The 16394-nt window shown below is 43.2% G+C and overlaps 1 protein-coding gene across 4 annotated transcripts in view; it reads left to right on the plus strand.

Moving 5' to 3' along the window:
- Nucleotides 1-16394, plus strand: part of mgat3b (beta-1,4-mannosyl-glycoprotein 4-beta-N-acetylglucosaminyltransferase b) — an 83054-nt gene that overhangs the window by 34997 nt on the left and 31663 nt on the right. Inside the window, exons 1-2 of one of the 4 annotated variants that reach the window (XM_030053260.1) lie at nucleotides 7609-7619; nucleotides 13609-13613. The exons of the other annotated variants lie outside the window; for them this stretch is intronic. The gene's annotated coding sequence lies outside the window, so the exon portion shown is untranslated. Of the gene's footprint in view, nucleotides 1-7608; nucleotides 7620-13608; nucleotides 13614-16394 lie in introns of those variants that run through there. 4 annotated transcript variants of the gene reach the window in all.

Genomic DNA, 16394 nt, shown 5'->3' on the forward strand with positions numbered 1-16394 from the left:
AAGCCTGTATTTAAACAGAAGGCAGAGAAAGGCAAAAGAAAACATCCCAGTCTGAAGATTTAATTATTGTCTCAGAGTCTGGACGGTGATATTCTGATAACCCAATAAAGACGAATCAACCCGAATAAAGTCATGGAGCAAGAAACGCTCCATTTTAGCCGTGCACACACACACACCGTCGTCGTGACCCTCTGCTGGAGTCGGTGCAGCGTCTTGCAACACACTCAGCGATCCAGATGTCTGATGACGCACGCTCTCGTTGAATTCGCTCTCATGAACAGTCGTAAAAAAGAGCAGCTTGAAGCACGATTTCGGCGAGCAAACAGTCACAAAGGGTGAAAACAGCACAGCATGACCGTCGGACGTTGGAGGAAATCGATATCGTGACGCCCAACATGACACGGCACCGTCACGAGGCAGCGTGTTCAAGGCTTAAGTGGTGTTAGCCTTTGACTGGTTTCATAGAAAATGATTTCATGTGCAGTAAAATATAAAATGCCTTTAGGATACTTACCTAAAAAAACAGTTTTAATAAAAAAAAAACTCCTCACCCAGCACAACAAAATATAAGGAAATATAGTTTTTGACAGAAATCCACCAAATTGATGCACTGAAATAAATTCATGTCCCAAGAATGAAATTAAGTTTATCCAGCAGCTTCAAAGGAATGGGAGCCGATTTTTTTTATCATCACTACGAAAACAAAAAGAAATGAGGCGTTTGCAGGATTGATCTTGAGTCATGGAGCCCAGTGCGATTGTTTCAAGTTAAAACCAGCGGAGTCACACTGGTCGCACTGGGCCCGTCCCAGCTGCATGTCCATATGCAAAACACCGCCGAGAGGGAAGCTGACACGTGCAAATCCACCACAGCCATTAGTCATGCACCATCCCAGCCTGCCATCACGAATGGGAAAGGCTTAACATCACTAATAGGCCCTCTGTGATTGTGTGTGTGTGTGTGTGTGTGTGTGTGGGTGTGTGTGTGTGGCTGATTGAATGCTGTAAAGTCAAGATGAGGAGGAGTGGACAGATGCTGCTGAATTGCCAAGAACTCAATTAGATTTCATCGCTATGTGGGAATTATGCAGTGTTAGGGTGTGTGTGTGTGTGTGTGTGTGTGTGTGTGTGTGTGTGTGTGTGTGTGTGTGTGTGTGTATTTACAGTATGAGGGAGGGATAATTGTATATTTTGCATGTCTTTGTATGCATGTGTTTGTGTGTGTGCGCAGACATGCCTGTGTGTTTCTCTATGTGTATGTGTGTGTGTGTGTGTGTGTGTATGTGTGTGTGTGTGTGCTTCACTGCTGTCCTATACCGTCGTAACAACCAGCTCTCGGGGTGAGGTGCGAGGCGCGCTCGTTTCCGTTAACAGGTTGTCTCCCCGGCTTTAATGAGCTGCCGTTAGCCGGGCGCCCTGCTCGCCCCGCCCTCCTCTTCCTTCTCCTCTTCCTCCTCCTCCTCCTCCTCCTCCCTCCTTTACTATTGCATATATTTATTCATTTATTGGCCTCTGTCTTTCTCTGTATCGGTCTGAATGCCTGTCCATCTGTATCTTAACACAGTGATATTTACCTCAGTGGAAGAGAGCACTATACTTTAAATAGAGATTTTTTTTTTTTATTTATTTAATGTTGCTAATATGCCTAAAGTCATAGAATTTAATGGTATTTTAAGTTTTGACACTTGAGCCCTGCAGATCAAGTCAAGTGATCTCAGATTCAATTAGTACATCTTCTGCTATTTAATAAATAGGACTGCCATTAATGATTATTTTCACTGTCAGTTAATTTATTGGCTATTTTTTGATTCATTTCTTCTATAAAATGCACCTATAAAATGACAAAATACGAATCATAGGTTACAAGGGCCTAAATTATACCTTTAGATTGCTTCCTGACTGACCAGCAGATAAAACCAGCTAAGTGTGAATTTTATGATACGAAGGGAGAGAAGCAGGAAAACCACAGCGTTTGTGAAGCTACACCCAGAAGTTTTTTTTTTTTTTTTTTTTTTTTTTTTTTTTTAGTTAAATGACTAAAACGATGACTTGATTATTGAAATTAGACTAAAGAAGCACTTGTAGTCACTTCAGCCATGACAAAACAATTAAAAAAGATGTAAATAAATAGAGTTGCTGAGGTGCGCTCTGGCTGGATCAGGTGTTTCATGACTCATCATCTTCAACACATAATGTGTGTGTTTTACATGGCAAACCATCGCATTTCGGTGTTGATAACAAACTGGAGGGCTGCCAGGACACACTGACCCAAACCGTGAATGCATCCAAACAAAAAAGCAACGAGAAACTTCCAAAGCCACAAAAAAATAAGCCAACAAACGCTGTCTGTCATGTGGCCTACTTTCCAACACACAGCAGCGAGGCTTGACCGCGCCTCCTGCAGCACCGCTATGATTTATAATGAATTTCAAGGCTTTTTGTGCCATTACCTGCATCAGCATAATAATAATTTGTGATTTTTTTTTTTTTTTTTTTTTTTTTTTTTTTTTTTGTAGCATTTGGAATGGCTTTTTGTTTCAGCTGAGGTGTGATGTTACTCTTGTTTCTGCTAATGCTGGCATGTTTATTTTACCCAGCTTTATGTATGGAGATGCACCACATTCATCAGCTATGGCACATGCCGGATGTTTAGTAGCCCATTCTTAACCGGCTGAGGTTTTTAATGGACTTTTTTTTTTATTATGTATGTTCACCCATCAATCAATCACTCCACTGTCTCTGAGGATTCATCTAAGCAGGCTGTTCCTGTGTGCTTTCCTGTTGCAGTGCAGTTTTTATGTTTCGCATTGTATTTTTGATAACCGACAGCAGAGACTCTCCAGTTCCTGAGCAGGGAATTAAACGCAGCAAAGGTCCAAGGCCAGATTTGAGCTCGGGCCTTTGCAGACACGTGGTGCGTACCTCAGCCAGCTGCAGCCACCAGGATCCTCCGCACTTCTCTTCTGGACCCCAAAAAACTCTTTAATTGTAAACACTTGTCTTGTGGTTGTGTTTTGTGGGGAATTTGGGCGTACTAAAAATATTTCTTTTAGTACCTCGTTCTCACCGGGGGCGGTGGGAATGTTCCCGCTGTGGCGGCCAACAATGAGCACAGACTAAAGATGTAGAAATCTGCATGCTCCGTTGAGGTCAGGTGTGTGTGTTCGCCTGCGGTGTCGGTTTTGCATTTTGCTTCAGATCATGCAAAGTCAGAGCTATTTGATATCAGGAAACACGATCTTATGGTTTGTGCGGCCTCAACTTGTGCCGCTGAAGGAGACTCTGGTTTTTGCATCTGAAGTGAGGTGCACCGAAACGCGCCGGTGATGCAGAGTAAAGGGGCAGCAGAAACACTCGACACTGACAGGTCACCACATGTAAAACAACCTCGCTTTGCATTTTCACTTTTGCTTTGCATGTTGCTTCTCATAGCAGCCATTACTTGCAGAGCTCATGTCCTAAAAACGTCCACTTTAATGTGAGAAAGTCCACGTTAACAGTCACTGCTGTTTGTTGAGGCAGGCGGGCGACAACTAGGGCTGCAAAAGGGCCGGAAAAATTCTGCAAAAGTTTCCATGGGAAGTTAAGCTGGGGAATTTTAGAAATATTCCAAGTTGGAAACTCTCCATGGGAATTACATGAGATATATGGGAATGAACAAGATTTTTTTTTTTTTTTTTTTTATGGGAATTAACTGGAAGTTTGGGGTAATTTATACAAACTGCATCATATACAAATGTAAACATTTTGTTTTGTCATGAACAGACGTGTGCAAACTAACACAATTTTTAAAAATGACATTTTTGACTTTGGTTCGTTTGGGAGTAGAACTTTAACCTTTAATCGATTCTTTCACTGAGCGAAAAAAACGTGAATGTTGAATAAAATAAACACTTTCCCTACCCCGCACACACCCAGACACACACACACACACACACAGAAAAAGTCCCATCCAAAATGTAAAATGAATGCATTTTTCCTCCATACTTTGAGCTCTCTGTGGCTTCTCAAAATGATCTGTGCATCTGATGGAGGGACGCACAGCACATGGTAGAAATTCAGCATAATTTGCATTAAATCTGCTTGTTTTAGCCGAGATTATGCTGCAAGATTCCTTTTTTCAACTAAATTCAAGTTCCCTGAAAGGCTAAACTGTCATTTCCCACATATTCTTATAAATTCCCATGGAAGGTTTCCAACATTACTGGAATTTTACCGCGGTAACGAGAACAGGTGCAGTTGAAAAGTAACTCAAACGAGGGCGGGAGGAATCAAACCTGAGGCTGTGCTCTGATTGGATCGCTCCGCTCTTACATGCTAGACGTCCGGTTTGACTCAGGAGAAATCATACACACTACACCTAATGATAACAATAAAAATCATTTCAATGAAAAAAAAACAAAACTCCAGATGTGTCACTGTGACCCTGGAGGTGCAGGTTTTTATTTCCAGCGTTGATTTCACTGATGAGCTGCTCCTCTGGTCCACGGTGCTAATCAGCCAAAATCAGCTGCAGGTTGATTCGGCTGGAGCGGGAAAACCTGCAGACCGGGTCACGACGCCGCACGATTAGGCAATGTCGTGCTATTATTAGCGAGATTTAGCACGCGGGCACGCCTCCGCCTTCCCTCGGTGTTTACTTAAGTTATTTATGGGAGGATATATATTTGGAATGCGCCTGCAGCTGCTCTCCGTGTCGACGTTTGTTTATGTTGCAGCGGTGTAGAGCTTCCCGAGCGTCAGAGCTGTCATTCAGAGCTGCAGCATGCTCGTTCAGGCACACACACTCCCTCACACACACACACACACACACCCTCGACCTCTCCATTAAAGCAGAATCACACAGGAAGCTGTGCATTTTCAAACGCTCCGATTGTCTCCAGTGGTCCAAAGCACACTAGAAAAGCCTCAAGTGATGTGTCAAACCACTTGGACTTGTCTACTTCAGCATCAACAGGAGAGCAGAGAGGCCCGGTTTTGTGAGATTTTTTTTTTTTTTTTTTTTTTTTTTTAAGTCAGGCACATATTTCAAGGCAAAAAGACGTGCCGCGTGTTTTTAAGCCGGTGCTTCTTGTTGAGAAGAGAGCTCCACGAAGCAGCGAATTAAAACGGTAGAAAGTAAATCTAAATATACTGAGCATGAGTGTGCCCATGTCCTCCCTCTGATATGAAACAGGTTATTCTCTAGGGGGAAAAAAAATAGTTTCACTGTCTTATGTATTAACAAAGTATTAATGAACATATTTTTTGTTTATTTTTTGTCTTTTTTACGGCTCAGATGTATAGATAAAATACAACTACCTGCACTAATATACACCTATGCCTTCTGATATTCAAAGAGGCTGCCTGCAAAAGCTGAATCTGTCACAGAAAATATGAAAAGGTAACTTTACTCATCGCAGTGTAGAAAGCCAGTGCTGCTGATGGGTTAAATGTGTATTAACATGTTATATGCAGGGCCGCCCCTGGCCAAACTGGGGCCCTAAGCGGCATTTTCTTTGGAGGCCTCTTCACCTCCCGGGTGAATCAAAAATTACCGGATTTTTGCCTGACACCTCCCGCCGACCACACAACCCCAGATGTATAATAGGAATGAAATGACAGCATAGCAACATTCCATTAAACTTGACAAGCTTTATTAGTAAGAACAAAGTACTGTAAGTGGAATAAGCAGCACTGTATGAGTCAACTAAAAAAAAATAACTTCAAATTAGAATAAATAAATAAATAAATCTGAGTCACAAATAGTCATCAATTTAAAAAAAATAATTTTAACAAAGGTTTTGATTGCCTTATTCCCTTTAATGAATAAAATCATTTAAAAACTTGTATTTTATATTTACTCGGGTTACCTTTGTCTAATATCAAAATTTGTTTGATCTGAAACATTTAAGTGTGACAAATGTGCAAAAAAAAAAAAGAAATCAGGAAGGAGGCACATACTTGTTCACAGCACTGTGTGTGTGTGTGTGTGTGTGTGTGTGTGTGTGTGTGTGTGTTTGTGCTGAAGTTTGAGCAGCTTCACACCAGCAGTTATCTCCTGTGCCACTCCTCCACGCTGACGAACTGCAGAGGCACATTTGGTCGTGGCCTCTTGTACCTGGCGCTGTTCAACTTCAGAGCCAAGACAAGCGGACGCCGCCCGAGGCTCATTTCGTTTTCGAAATGAGCCGACGGTCGATGCGGCGTTACGTTCGGCGCGGCGTGTCCAGCCTCAAAGTTCGCACGGCATCCACCGGCAGGCCGTCGGAGGAGAAAGAGGAACTTTCCCCGGCCTCTGATGAGCTCAAACGCATTCAGAGGTCATGCAACATGAGCATTGCAGCGTTTGCACGGACTATTTTACCACGCAAAAACCGAATCTCCTGCCTCCATTTCCTCCCTGTTTTATGTCGCTGCGTTAATAAAAAAAAAAAAAAAAAAAAAAAGGCAGACAACATGTAATCACTGCCTTTGAACTGCTGCACAGCTCAAACCTGCTCGGCCAAATACCGATCTGCGTTTGTTCCTCGAAGCCATTCTGCAGTTTCTCATCATTTTCCTCGCCGCGAGTGATTTTGTCATAATAACCAGTAATAGGATGCATTGATGTGCTGTTATGCTGCACGGCGAGCTCTTAGCGGTGTTGTCTGCGCGGAGGGGGGGGGCGCTCGCCGCTGTGCGCCGGCTGTGATCTTGAAGCGGTGGACGCTTTAAAATGTCAGCAAACTTTTTTCCCCTTTTTCTTCCTTTGTCGAAGCGAGACGGCCAGGGAGGCAGAAAACCGGTGGAATCGTGTTTTCTGTTTCCGAAAGCCCCTGGAGCGGAGAGGAGGATGGAGGGAGAGAGAGAGAGAGATGGATGAACAGGGTGGCGGAAAAAGAGAGAGGAAGACGGAAAGAGAGATGGGAGGCGAGCAGAGAAGAAACAAAGAATGAGATGTCAAATAGGGGGAGATTGAAAAGGGTGACAATAGGTGTTATCAGTCAGTGTGTGTATGTGCATGCGTGTGTGTGTGTGCTCAAACGTGCACGCCCGTGTGAAGATTAGCATGAGCGCTCGCAGGAAAAAGGGAGTGCAGCAAACAGCCCAGGGTTATTTACCCGGCTCTCTGAGGGATCGGACACGCTCGCACGCTGCCGCCGCCTCGAACCCCGAGCCCGGCCGACGAGTCGCTCAGGGTGCCTGACATTTTTCTTTTCATCTATTTTTTTTTTCCCCCCATTTTCCCTTCCCCTCTGCATTCCTGACCTTTCCAGCGAGCGCTCCAAGTGCAGGTGGGCCTCACGCCGTCCGGAGGAAAAAGGTCAGCGGAGATATGAGCGCTCGAGATGCGAGCCGGCCGGCGGTGCCGTCTCATGGTCAAGATGGACGCCGCAAGACAGGAGAGCATGAGCGGCATGCAGAGCCGAGCACGCGGCTGCTGTGTACGAGGATGATGTTTTTTTATTTTTTTATTTTTTATTTTTTTTTGGTTTGCACAGCTTCAGTTGCAAACGTTAAAGAGTTCAGAGGAAGCCGGCACTCGCATCACTTTGGCTTCAGAGGCGAGGTTTGCCGTCGACTCCCGGGTTTAAAGATACTCTTACGACAAATGTTGCTCTTCAAAATAAAAGCCTTTTTCATCACTACACTGACACAGTCGCCGTTTAAACACGACACATCCAGTGAGCCCTCATTCTAGACTCCTGCCGGTGGCCCTTCATGACATCCGTTTTTTATCAGGATGATGGGAGAAGTTTCCTGAGGGGGGAGGCTCATTACAAACCAGGACGTGTGGAGGAATTTAGTTGTTTTGAGGGTCAAATCACCAGCTTCACAATGCTCTGAGGGATGCATATTTTCCGAAGATGCACTGCAAACAGGACTGCAGATTTTGAAACATCGTGTTTTCCGAGCATTTTCCTAAGTCTAGATTTATCCTGACATCACAGTTTGATGCAGGAGTGATGACACGCTTTTGAGACAGAATTGATGTGGGGTTTTTGCCGCGTCATGCCTGAAGCCCGGCACAGCTCGACTCGACTCAGCATGTTTTCACATCGGACCCGACGTCCAAAACGGCCGGCTAAGCGAGTCTGTTTCGGCGGACGCGAGTCTTATCGGCACAAACACCGCGCTCGCTGACTGACACAGCGCTGGTTCTGACATTTACGGGCGGCGAGGTGACAGACCTCTGAAGGCCGAGGACATGCAGCTTCCGCAGTGTGAAGGTGTGTGTGTGTGTGTGTGTGTGTGTGTGTGTGTCGTTCTCCGTCTGCAGTGCACTCCTTTTCTTTGTCTTTCTCTTTCACTCTCCCCGCTTGTCACTTTTTGTTTTGTTAACCCTATTTTTTCCTTTTCAGTTTCTTTGACTCATTATTCCCCTTCTCTCTCTCTTTTCCAGTTTTATGGCAGCGATATTTATTAGGAACTGTGTTACCAAATCAGTACACTGCATTGCAAAAACTCAAAATCTTACCAAGATTTTTTGTCTTATTTCAAGTCAAAAATGTCTTATTACTAGTCAAAATGTCTCATTACACTTAAAATAAAACATGATCACCTCAGAAGTAACTTGTTTTTAGACAGTTGTCTCTTGTTTCAAGTGAAAATTTGCTTGTTTCATTGGCAAAATTTGTTTCTTGTTTCTAGCTAATTTTCACTTATTTCAAGTGAATTTTCACTTCTTCCACTGGCAAATTTTGCCAATGAAACAAGCAAATTTTCACTTGTTTCAAGTGAATTTTCACTTGAAACAAGTGAGATGTTTTGACTAGGAATAAGACATTTTTGACTTGAAATAAGACAAATAATCTTGGTAAGATTTTGTGTTTTTGCAGTGCAGATTTTTGAAAAAGCAGCTTATGCATTCACAGCATAAAGAGATGATGAATTTATCCTGAAAATTTCCTAGCAGCTATTTGACCATGAAGGCCTGATTGGCACAGTCTCCTCTTAACAGTTGTTCTAGAGATGGGTCTGCTGCTAGAACTCTGTGTGGCATTTATCTGGTCTCTGATCTGAGCTGCTGTTAACTTGCGATTTCTGAGGCTGGTGACTCGGATGAACTTGTCCTCAGAAGCAGAGGTGACTCTTGGTCTTCCTTTCCTGGGTCGGTCCTCATGTGTGCCAGTTTCGTTGTAGCACTTGATGGTTTTTGTGACTCCACTTGGGGACACATTTAAAGTTTTTGCAATTTTCCAGACTGACTAACCTTCATTTCTTAAAGTAATGATGGCCACTCGTTTTTCTTTAGTTAGCTGATTGGTTCTTGCCATAATATGAATTTTAACAGTTGTCCAATAGGGCTGTCGGCTGTGTAGTAACCTGACTTCTGCACAACACAACTGATGGTCCCAACCCCATTGATAAAGCAAGAAATTCCACTAATTAACCCTGATAAGGCACACCTGTGAAGTGAAAACCATTTCAGGTGACTACCTCTTGAAGCTCATCGAGAGAATGCCAAGAGTGTGCAAAGCAGTAATCAGAGCAAAGGGTGGCTATTTTGAAGAAACTAGAATATAAAACATGTTTTCAGTTATTTCACCTTTTTTTGTTAAGTACATAACTCCACATGTGTTCATTCATAGTTTTGATTCCTTCAGTGAGAATCTACAATGTAAATAGTCATGAAAATAAAGAAAACGTATTGAATGAGAAGGTGTGTCCAAACTTTTGGCCTGTACTGTATATATATATTTATATATATATATCTATATATATCTATATATCTATATATCAATATATATATATATATGTGTGTGTGTGTGTGTGTGTGTGTGTATATATATATAGATATATATATATAGATATATATACTGTATAGATATAGATATATACACATAGATATCTATCTATCTATATCTATATATATATATATATAGATATAGATAGATATAGATATATATAGAGATTTTTTTTTTTTTTTTTTTAAATCTTCTCAGTGTAGTCGTCCCCATTCCGTGTCCATGTTGGATCATGTAACAGCGATCCACATTATTTAGGTCAGCACTGCTCTGCGCTCCGTCAGGGCTTCAGCTGTAACAGTCATATCGATACGGAAGATGCACAAAAAAATTATCCTGCGAATACAAGTGAACGCTGTGATGCCCATAAGCTCAAACCCACTGGAAGAGAAAATGAGTGTGTTTCATTTGCAGCTCCATAATGGCTCAAAGGCGTCACCTGGAGCGCCACCTGCATTTCAGAACCATCATATTTTCAGTTTTGCAGCCTGGCCCGGCACGCTTTATTTATTTATTTATTTATTTCTTCCCATTTGGACTCCAGCCGGCGCAGCAGCCAGACTGTATTGTCCATATCTGAAGGGGCCGTGCTGCTGCTCTCTCAGTTGAAGTCACACACCACCGGGTGTTTTTGGATGTCGTTAAATAGCTTTTTCCTCCACATCCGTGCCTCGGCTTCCTGTCGCCCACATCTGATCAGCAACACGCAGGAAGTCCATTTTGCCTGGAAATGTCAGCGGTCACTATGTTTCCAGAAACCTCTCAAAAACAGCCTCTTTTTTTTTTTTTTTTTCTTTTTTTTTCCGTGCTCTGTTGACGCTCTAAAGTCAAGCTCAGAGCACATGGCGTCGTGCGCTGCTGGCATGTGAACAGTGAGACAAACGCACGCTTGTTTTCGCCGGTTGAAGGGCCTGAAACTGGCTGAAAAAAGGGATTTTGAAGCCGCAGTCGAGGCATGAGGAGAGAGCGTAACTGTTAAGAAGTTGTGTGTGAATGCGTTCATGGGCTATTTTTACGGACGTGCATTTGCCTTTGCACCCAGTCCTGCTCTGTTGATGGCTGCTAAAATTAGGTCACAGAGTTGTGAAGTCTGCAAGTGAGAGCTGCTCGGTTTCATGGTGATCTTATCATGAAACACACACAGCCTTATTTTTTTTTTTTTTCCTTTCACACACTCACAGCTTAAAGACAAACATCCCTTGTTCTCTCACAGTCGGATACGCATGCACCCTGTGTCACAAGTGCACGCGAGCCTGCACACACACACACACTCAGTCCCAGCCAGCAGCTTTGAATTCCCAGTGTGCACGGCGCCTCCCAAACTGTTCCTGTAACGGAGGCCGATAAGTGAGCTGTGCAGTGCAGAGACAAGTCTGGTGATTGCACTTGGCACCGGTCACGCTGCGAGTCTGGACAACGCCGGCGCCGCGCACACGTCTGCCAAACCCACCCTGACACCGCCGCTCTCGAGCGCGCGGCGACGCCCACCGGTCACTGCAGCCGCACATTTAGAAAAGTCCTCGCCCCCCAGAGTGGGAACGAGCTGTGGGCAACGTGAGGGAAGCCGACACAGAAGATGCTTGTGTGTGTGTGTGTGTGTGTTTCTCAATCACGCAGGTCTGAACATGTGTTTTTGGGGTTGTGCAAGGCGAGCGGTGTTGTTATGGTGTGAGTCAACTAACCGGTTCCTTGCTGGAAGCAGTCCACTGACCCTGCGGCCTGTACAGTGTGACCCTCAGCAGAGAGGAGATGTTGTGTGTGCTGACAGCCGAGGCTTGTTCATTCAGAATTGAATTTCGAGTGAGTCACACACCTCGCGCGGCGGCGCCTCGTCAAACCGCCGCTGACGAAAGGCACCGCCATGCGAGCGTTTGCACACACTGCAAAAAGTCCAAATCTTACCAAGATTATTTGTCTTATTTCAAGTCAAAATATCTCATTACACTTAAAATAAGACATGATCACCTCAGAAGTAAATTGTTTTTAGACAATTTTCACTTGTTTCAAGTGAAAATTTACTTGAAACAAGAAACAAATTTTGCCAATGGAACAAGCAAATTTTTACTTGTTCACTTGTAAAGTAGAACAAGTAAAAATTTGCAAGTAGAAATTTGCTTGTTTCATTGGCAAAATTTGTTTCTTGTTTCAAGCTAATTTTCACTTGTTTCAAGTAGATTTTCACTTGAAACAAGTGAAAAGTGTCTAAAAACAAGTTACTTCTGAGGTGATCATGTCTTATTTTAAGTGTAATGAGATATTTTGACTAGAAATAAGACGAATATTCTTGGTAAGATTTGGACTTTTTGCAGTGCATTTAAATCTCGCACAAGTTTGGATGAGATTGCTTGAAAACACCACATGGAGAAAGGACGTCCACTTTGAAGAAAATAATCACAATAACAAAGGCGGTTGAGTCTTTCAGTGGGATGGCGATGAGCAGCATGTTTGAGCTTTTGAAGACGTTTGTCAGTCACTGCTTTTATGAGTTTGCAAAGCAACACGAGGCAACTAAAAAAGTTTCCATCAAGGCCAAATGGTAGGTGCCTGCATTGCAAGGGCATGAGTCACACACACACACACACACACACACACTCAAAAAAAGTATTTGGTCTTGGAAACCAGCACAACTCGTGCCAAACATGGACAAACTGTATGCAAAGAGGAACAGGTGTTTCGAGTTTGTCACCGACAGGGACAGATGAACCAACATCTTTGTGAAACAGTTTCCAGTGAAACTGTGTTCCGTGTGTGTGGGTGTGTGTGTGTGTGTGTGTGTGTGTGTCCTGAAGCTGCTATTTGGAATATTTGTATATGCACGCATGCTTGACTCCTGGCTGCTCTGTCCTCCAGCGTGTTGACCTGGAAATCGATCTCTACCTGCCACCTTGAGGACGTCTCCGCTCATGAAGCTGCTCTGAGGAGCCTTGAGCGCGGAAACGCAGCTGCATCCTCGGAGCTTCCTGCACGGAAGTCTTCATTTAAAAAAAAAAAAAAAAAAAATTGCCCCAGTAGGAATGACGCAGGTTATAAATCCTCTCCCTACTTTATATCTGGCATTTGGAATCATAGCAGGATCGCCTCGTAATAAATTTTTAGCCCAGGCGTTCATGGACTAATCTCCTGACCTCACAAGGTACATCTTTTTTTTGTCATTCCGCGCGTCGATAGTTGTAACGCAAAAGATTAAGGTGATCACTTTGAACCTTTTTTTTTTGCTGTGTGATATAATATTGAGCACCAAAGCTGTGGCAGCCACATGGACCTGAAACAGGAGGCGGGCAGCAAGACGCCTGTTTTTGCCCCCCAGTTCCCTCCATTAATTTTCCCCATCAGTGACAAAGTTAATGTAGAGATGGCTTGCCAAGAACCGATGCTACATGCATTTATTTTTTCTCCATGCCGTTGTAATAGCATTCAACTATTTAATCCATGTGCACTGTATGATGCCGCTCTTTTATTTAGAAAAGCCTCGTGACATTGAGATCGCGTTTCAAATAGTGAGAGCTAAAACGATTCACTGTCCAGTCCAGTGGAAGGAGGAAATGACATCCGTGCAACACATCGTTTGTAATGGACACCGTTTTTAAAATGAGGCTTGAATTGAGCAAAGAGGTCGCGTTTGGAAAATACTTGCTGGCTGCTTGGATTTGTCTATTTTCGGATCTTCCTTCGCACACGGGAGGGGCTAAGATGGGAGGAGTGGCAGCAAATGAGGGAGTTGTGGGTGTGAAATAAATGAATGGGATACAGGCCGGTTGCTAAAGAGCACAAAATGTGGACCATTGAGCAGTAGAAGAAAAAAAAAAAAATACCTTGGGTTCCGGTTCCTTGTCATTTAAGGGCATGAATAGGTAGGGAATTCATTTTATTTTATTTTTTATTTTATTTAGCATTTTAAGGATGGGTAGGGGGGATTTATTTTATTTATTCATGGGAAGGATGGGTAGGTAGGGATTTTATTTTATTTTATTCTTTTTTTTTATTTTCAGAAGCGATGCATGGGTTGCTTTTTAAATATGATTAATTCAGTATTTGCATAAGTTACCACCTTTTTAACGGACGGAGCAGCGTTATTACTGTCAGAGGGAGGGGTCTCTGTCTCTGGTACCTGAAGTCGAACACACCCATCACGCCATCCGCCACAGAGCCAAGCTCCACGGTGCAAACCTACAATGGCACTGTTTCACCTCTTTCATTACATCTGCAAAGGTTTTCTCTTGTAGTCGGATTATTTTCGCTGGTGGTTTCCGAGGACAAATCACACACACACACACACACACACCGTGCGGAAGTCCATTCTTTCCAGCCGGTGCTGTCGGTGGCGCGTGATTCCATGAAGTTATTTTCCGCGAGAACATCACAAATAAGGCGAGTGCAACATACATCAAAATAAAAGCCCTGCTTAACTTTTGACCAATGCCGGTCGCATAGTGCCTTTATTATTTATTATTATTTTATTCTTACACAGAGGCCAATAAAATAACCTGACTCGGGGGTTAAATGGGATATTTGGTCGGGAACCGGAACCCAGAATTTTTTTTTTTTTTTTTTTTTGTCTCCTTACCCATTCTCCTACATGTGGATATGGAAAGCCAAAGGATTGCTCAAACCCACATCTGTGGGCGGTGTTGAAACACGGTCGTAGATATGTACTGGTTTGTGCAGCCGTCTCATTTAATTTGATGATTGCTCTGCACGGCCGTATAAAAAATCAAAGGATATGAGGCCGTTTTACAGGACCACATGCACGTCCGTGACGTTCCCATACGCAAAGACGCTGACGCCGGCATCAAACTACCGAACAAAATTCAAACTCCTAAAGTCGGGCACTTGACGTCGCCTTGCATAATCACCGCATCGACGTCGTTAATTGATGGGGAAGTCGCCAGGAGGATTTCCAACTCCTTCATCCGTCAAAGAACTTTTTCCCCGTCTTGAAAAAACGATCCAACATCCGACTCTTCACATTTCAGGACTCGGATGACAGCAAATCCGAGGAGGACTGAAGCCGCCCTGAGTGCAGCTGTCAAGACGCCGCTCTGTCTCGCTTTGTCTTGTCAATCTGTCACCCGCTCACACGGCCTTTTATAGATACACCAAACCCTGAAAAACGCCCTTTTGTTAACATTTTTCAACCTCGGCTATTTGGCTCCTCGCTCTCACTCCCTTATCGTCTCCCTTCCCGTCTTCCTCCGTCTCGTTCTTTGACACCGTGACCTTTGACCGACGCTGATTTATGTCGGTGATCTGAGAGCTTGAGCTTCTTCTGCAGCGGAGCGACTCATGCCGACACCTGCCAGCTTAGTCAAATCATCTCAACCGCTCTCTCGCTCTCATCTTTTACTTTCCCTTCCTAAAGGGAAGTCCTCGCTTGTTCTCGGGTGACCGCAGCGTGCAGCTGCACCGTGCCCTCACGTTCCCTCCTGCAAAGCTGCAGCCGCCAGCCGTGCTTCACTGTTGATCTGATACTTACACTGCAAAAACTCAAAGTCTTACCAAGATTATTTGTCTTATTTCAAGTCAAAAATGGCTTATAACTAGTCAAAATATCTCATTACACTTAAAATAAGACACGATCACCTCAGAAGTAACTTGTTTATAGACAATTGTCTCTTGTTTCAAGTGAAAATTAGCTTGAAACGAGAAAATTTGCTTGTTTCATTGGCAAAATTGTTTCTTGTTAATTTTCTAGCATCTAAAAACAATTTACTTCTGAGGTGATCATGTCTTATTTTAAGTGTAATGAGATATTTTGACTAGAAATAAGACATTTTTGACTTGAAATAAGACAAATAATCTTGGTAAGATTTTGCGTTTTTGCAGTGTAAAAGAAACACGCGGCTCCAAGGAAGACAGAAAAGCAAAAAAAAAAATGACAATACAGACTTAACGTTTGATCCAAATATCGAGCAACAGAAAATGAAATGCAAGGAACGACTATTACGAACATGCAATGGATGAAGCTCTGAGAAAGTGACACTTGAACACAAAGCTGCGATGAAGTTGTGGCGTTTGGGATAAATGAGACGTGAATTTTTGAGAAGAGATCAGATGCACGAATCTATTAAAAGCTTATTTTTTCATCTGCGAGGCCACCCCTTTACCAGAAATGTTATTATTTTAGGAAGTTTGCGTGCTGGACATTTGGAAGCTAATTAGAAACGACAGATTATCTTCCTCTTGCTATTCCCGATTGCACTTTGTGTTCATGTGTGTAGAAGCAGAAGTTTCAACAAAATATCTGCAAGATTGTTTGACTTTTTATTCATTTTTGCAGCAATCCCTGGCACTTGCTGTGTTTTTTTGGGGTTTTGTTGCACCGCACGTCCCAGATGAGCTGTCAAGCCGCGTGTCCAGGACTGTGATGTCTGTTTCCTTGGATTTCCTGCTGATGAAGCTCAAGTTTTTTTTTTTTTTTTTTTTTGTAGGAACAATCTTGTGTTTTCAGCTAGGACCTACCCACTTCTTCTGCTTCCGTTTACAACAACCCGGCGCTGCTGCTGCTGCTGCTGCTGCCAGAAACATAAAAAAAACGCATCACTTCCTCTTGCAACAGAGGTTTTGTTTTGTTTTGGTGTGTTTTTTTTTTTCTTTCCCTCCCCCAGGAAAAGAGCCATCAGACACGGGGTGTTTACAGCAGCAAATGTAACCGCTTTCATGAATACAGAGTGAATAAATGCTGTGT

The sequence above is a fragment of the Myripristis murdjan genome, chromosome 1 (genome assembly GCF_902150065.1).
Source record: "Myripristis murdjan chromosome 1, fMyrMur1.1, whole genome shotgun sequence".
Lineage (NCBI taxonomy): Eukaryota > Metazoa > Chordata > Actinopteri > Holocentriformes > Holocentridae > Myripristis > Myripristis murdjan.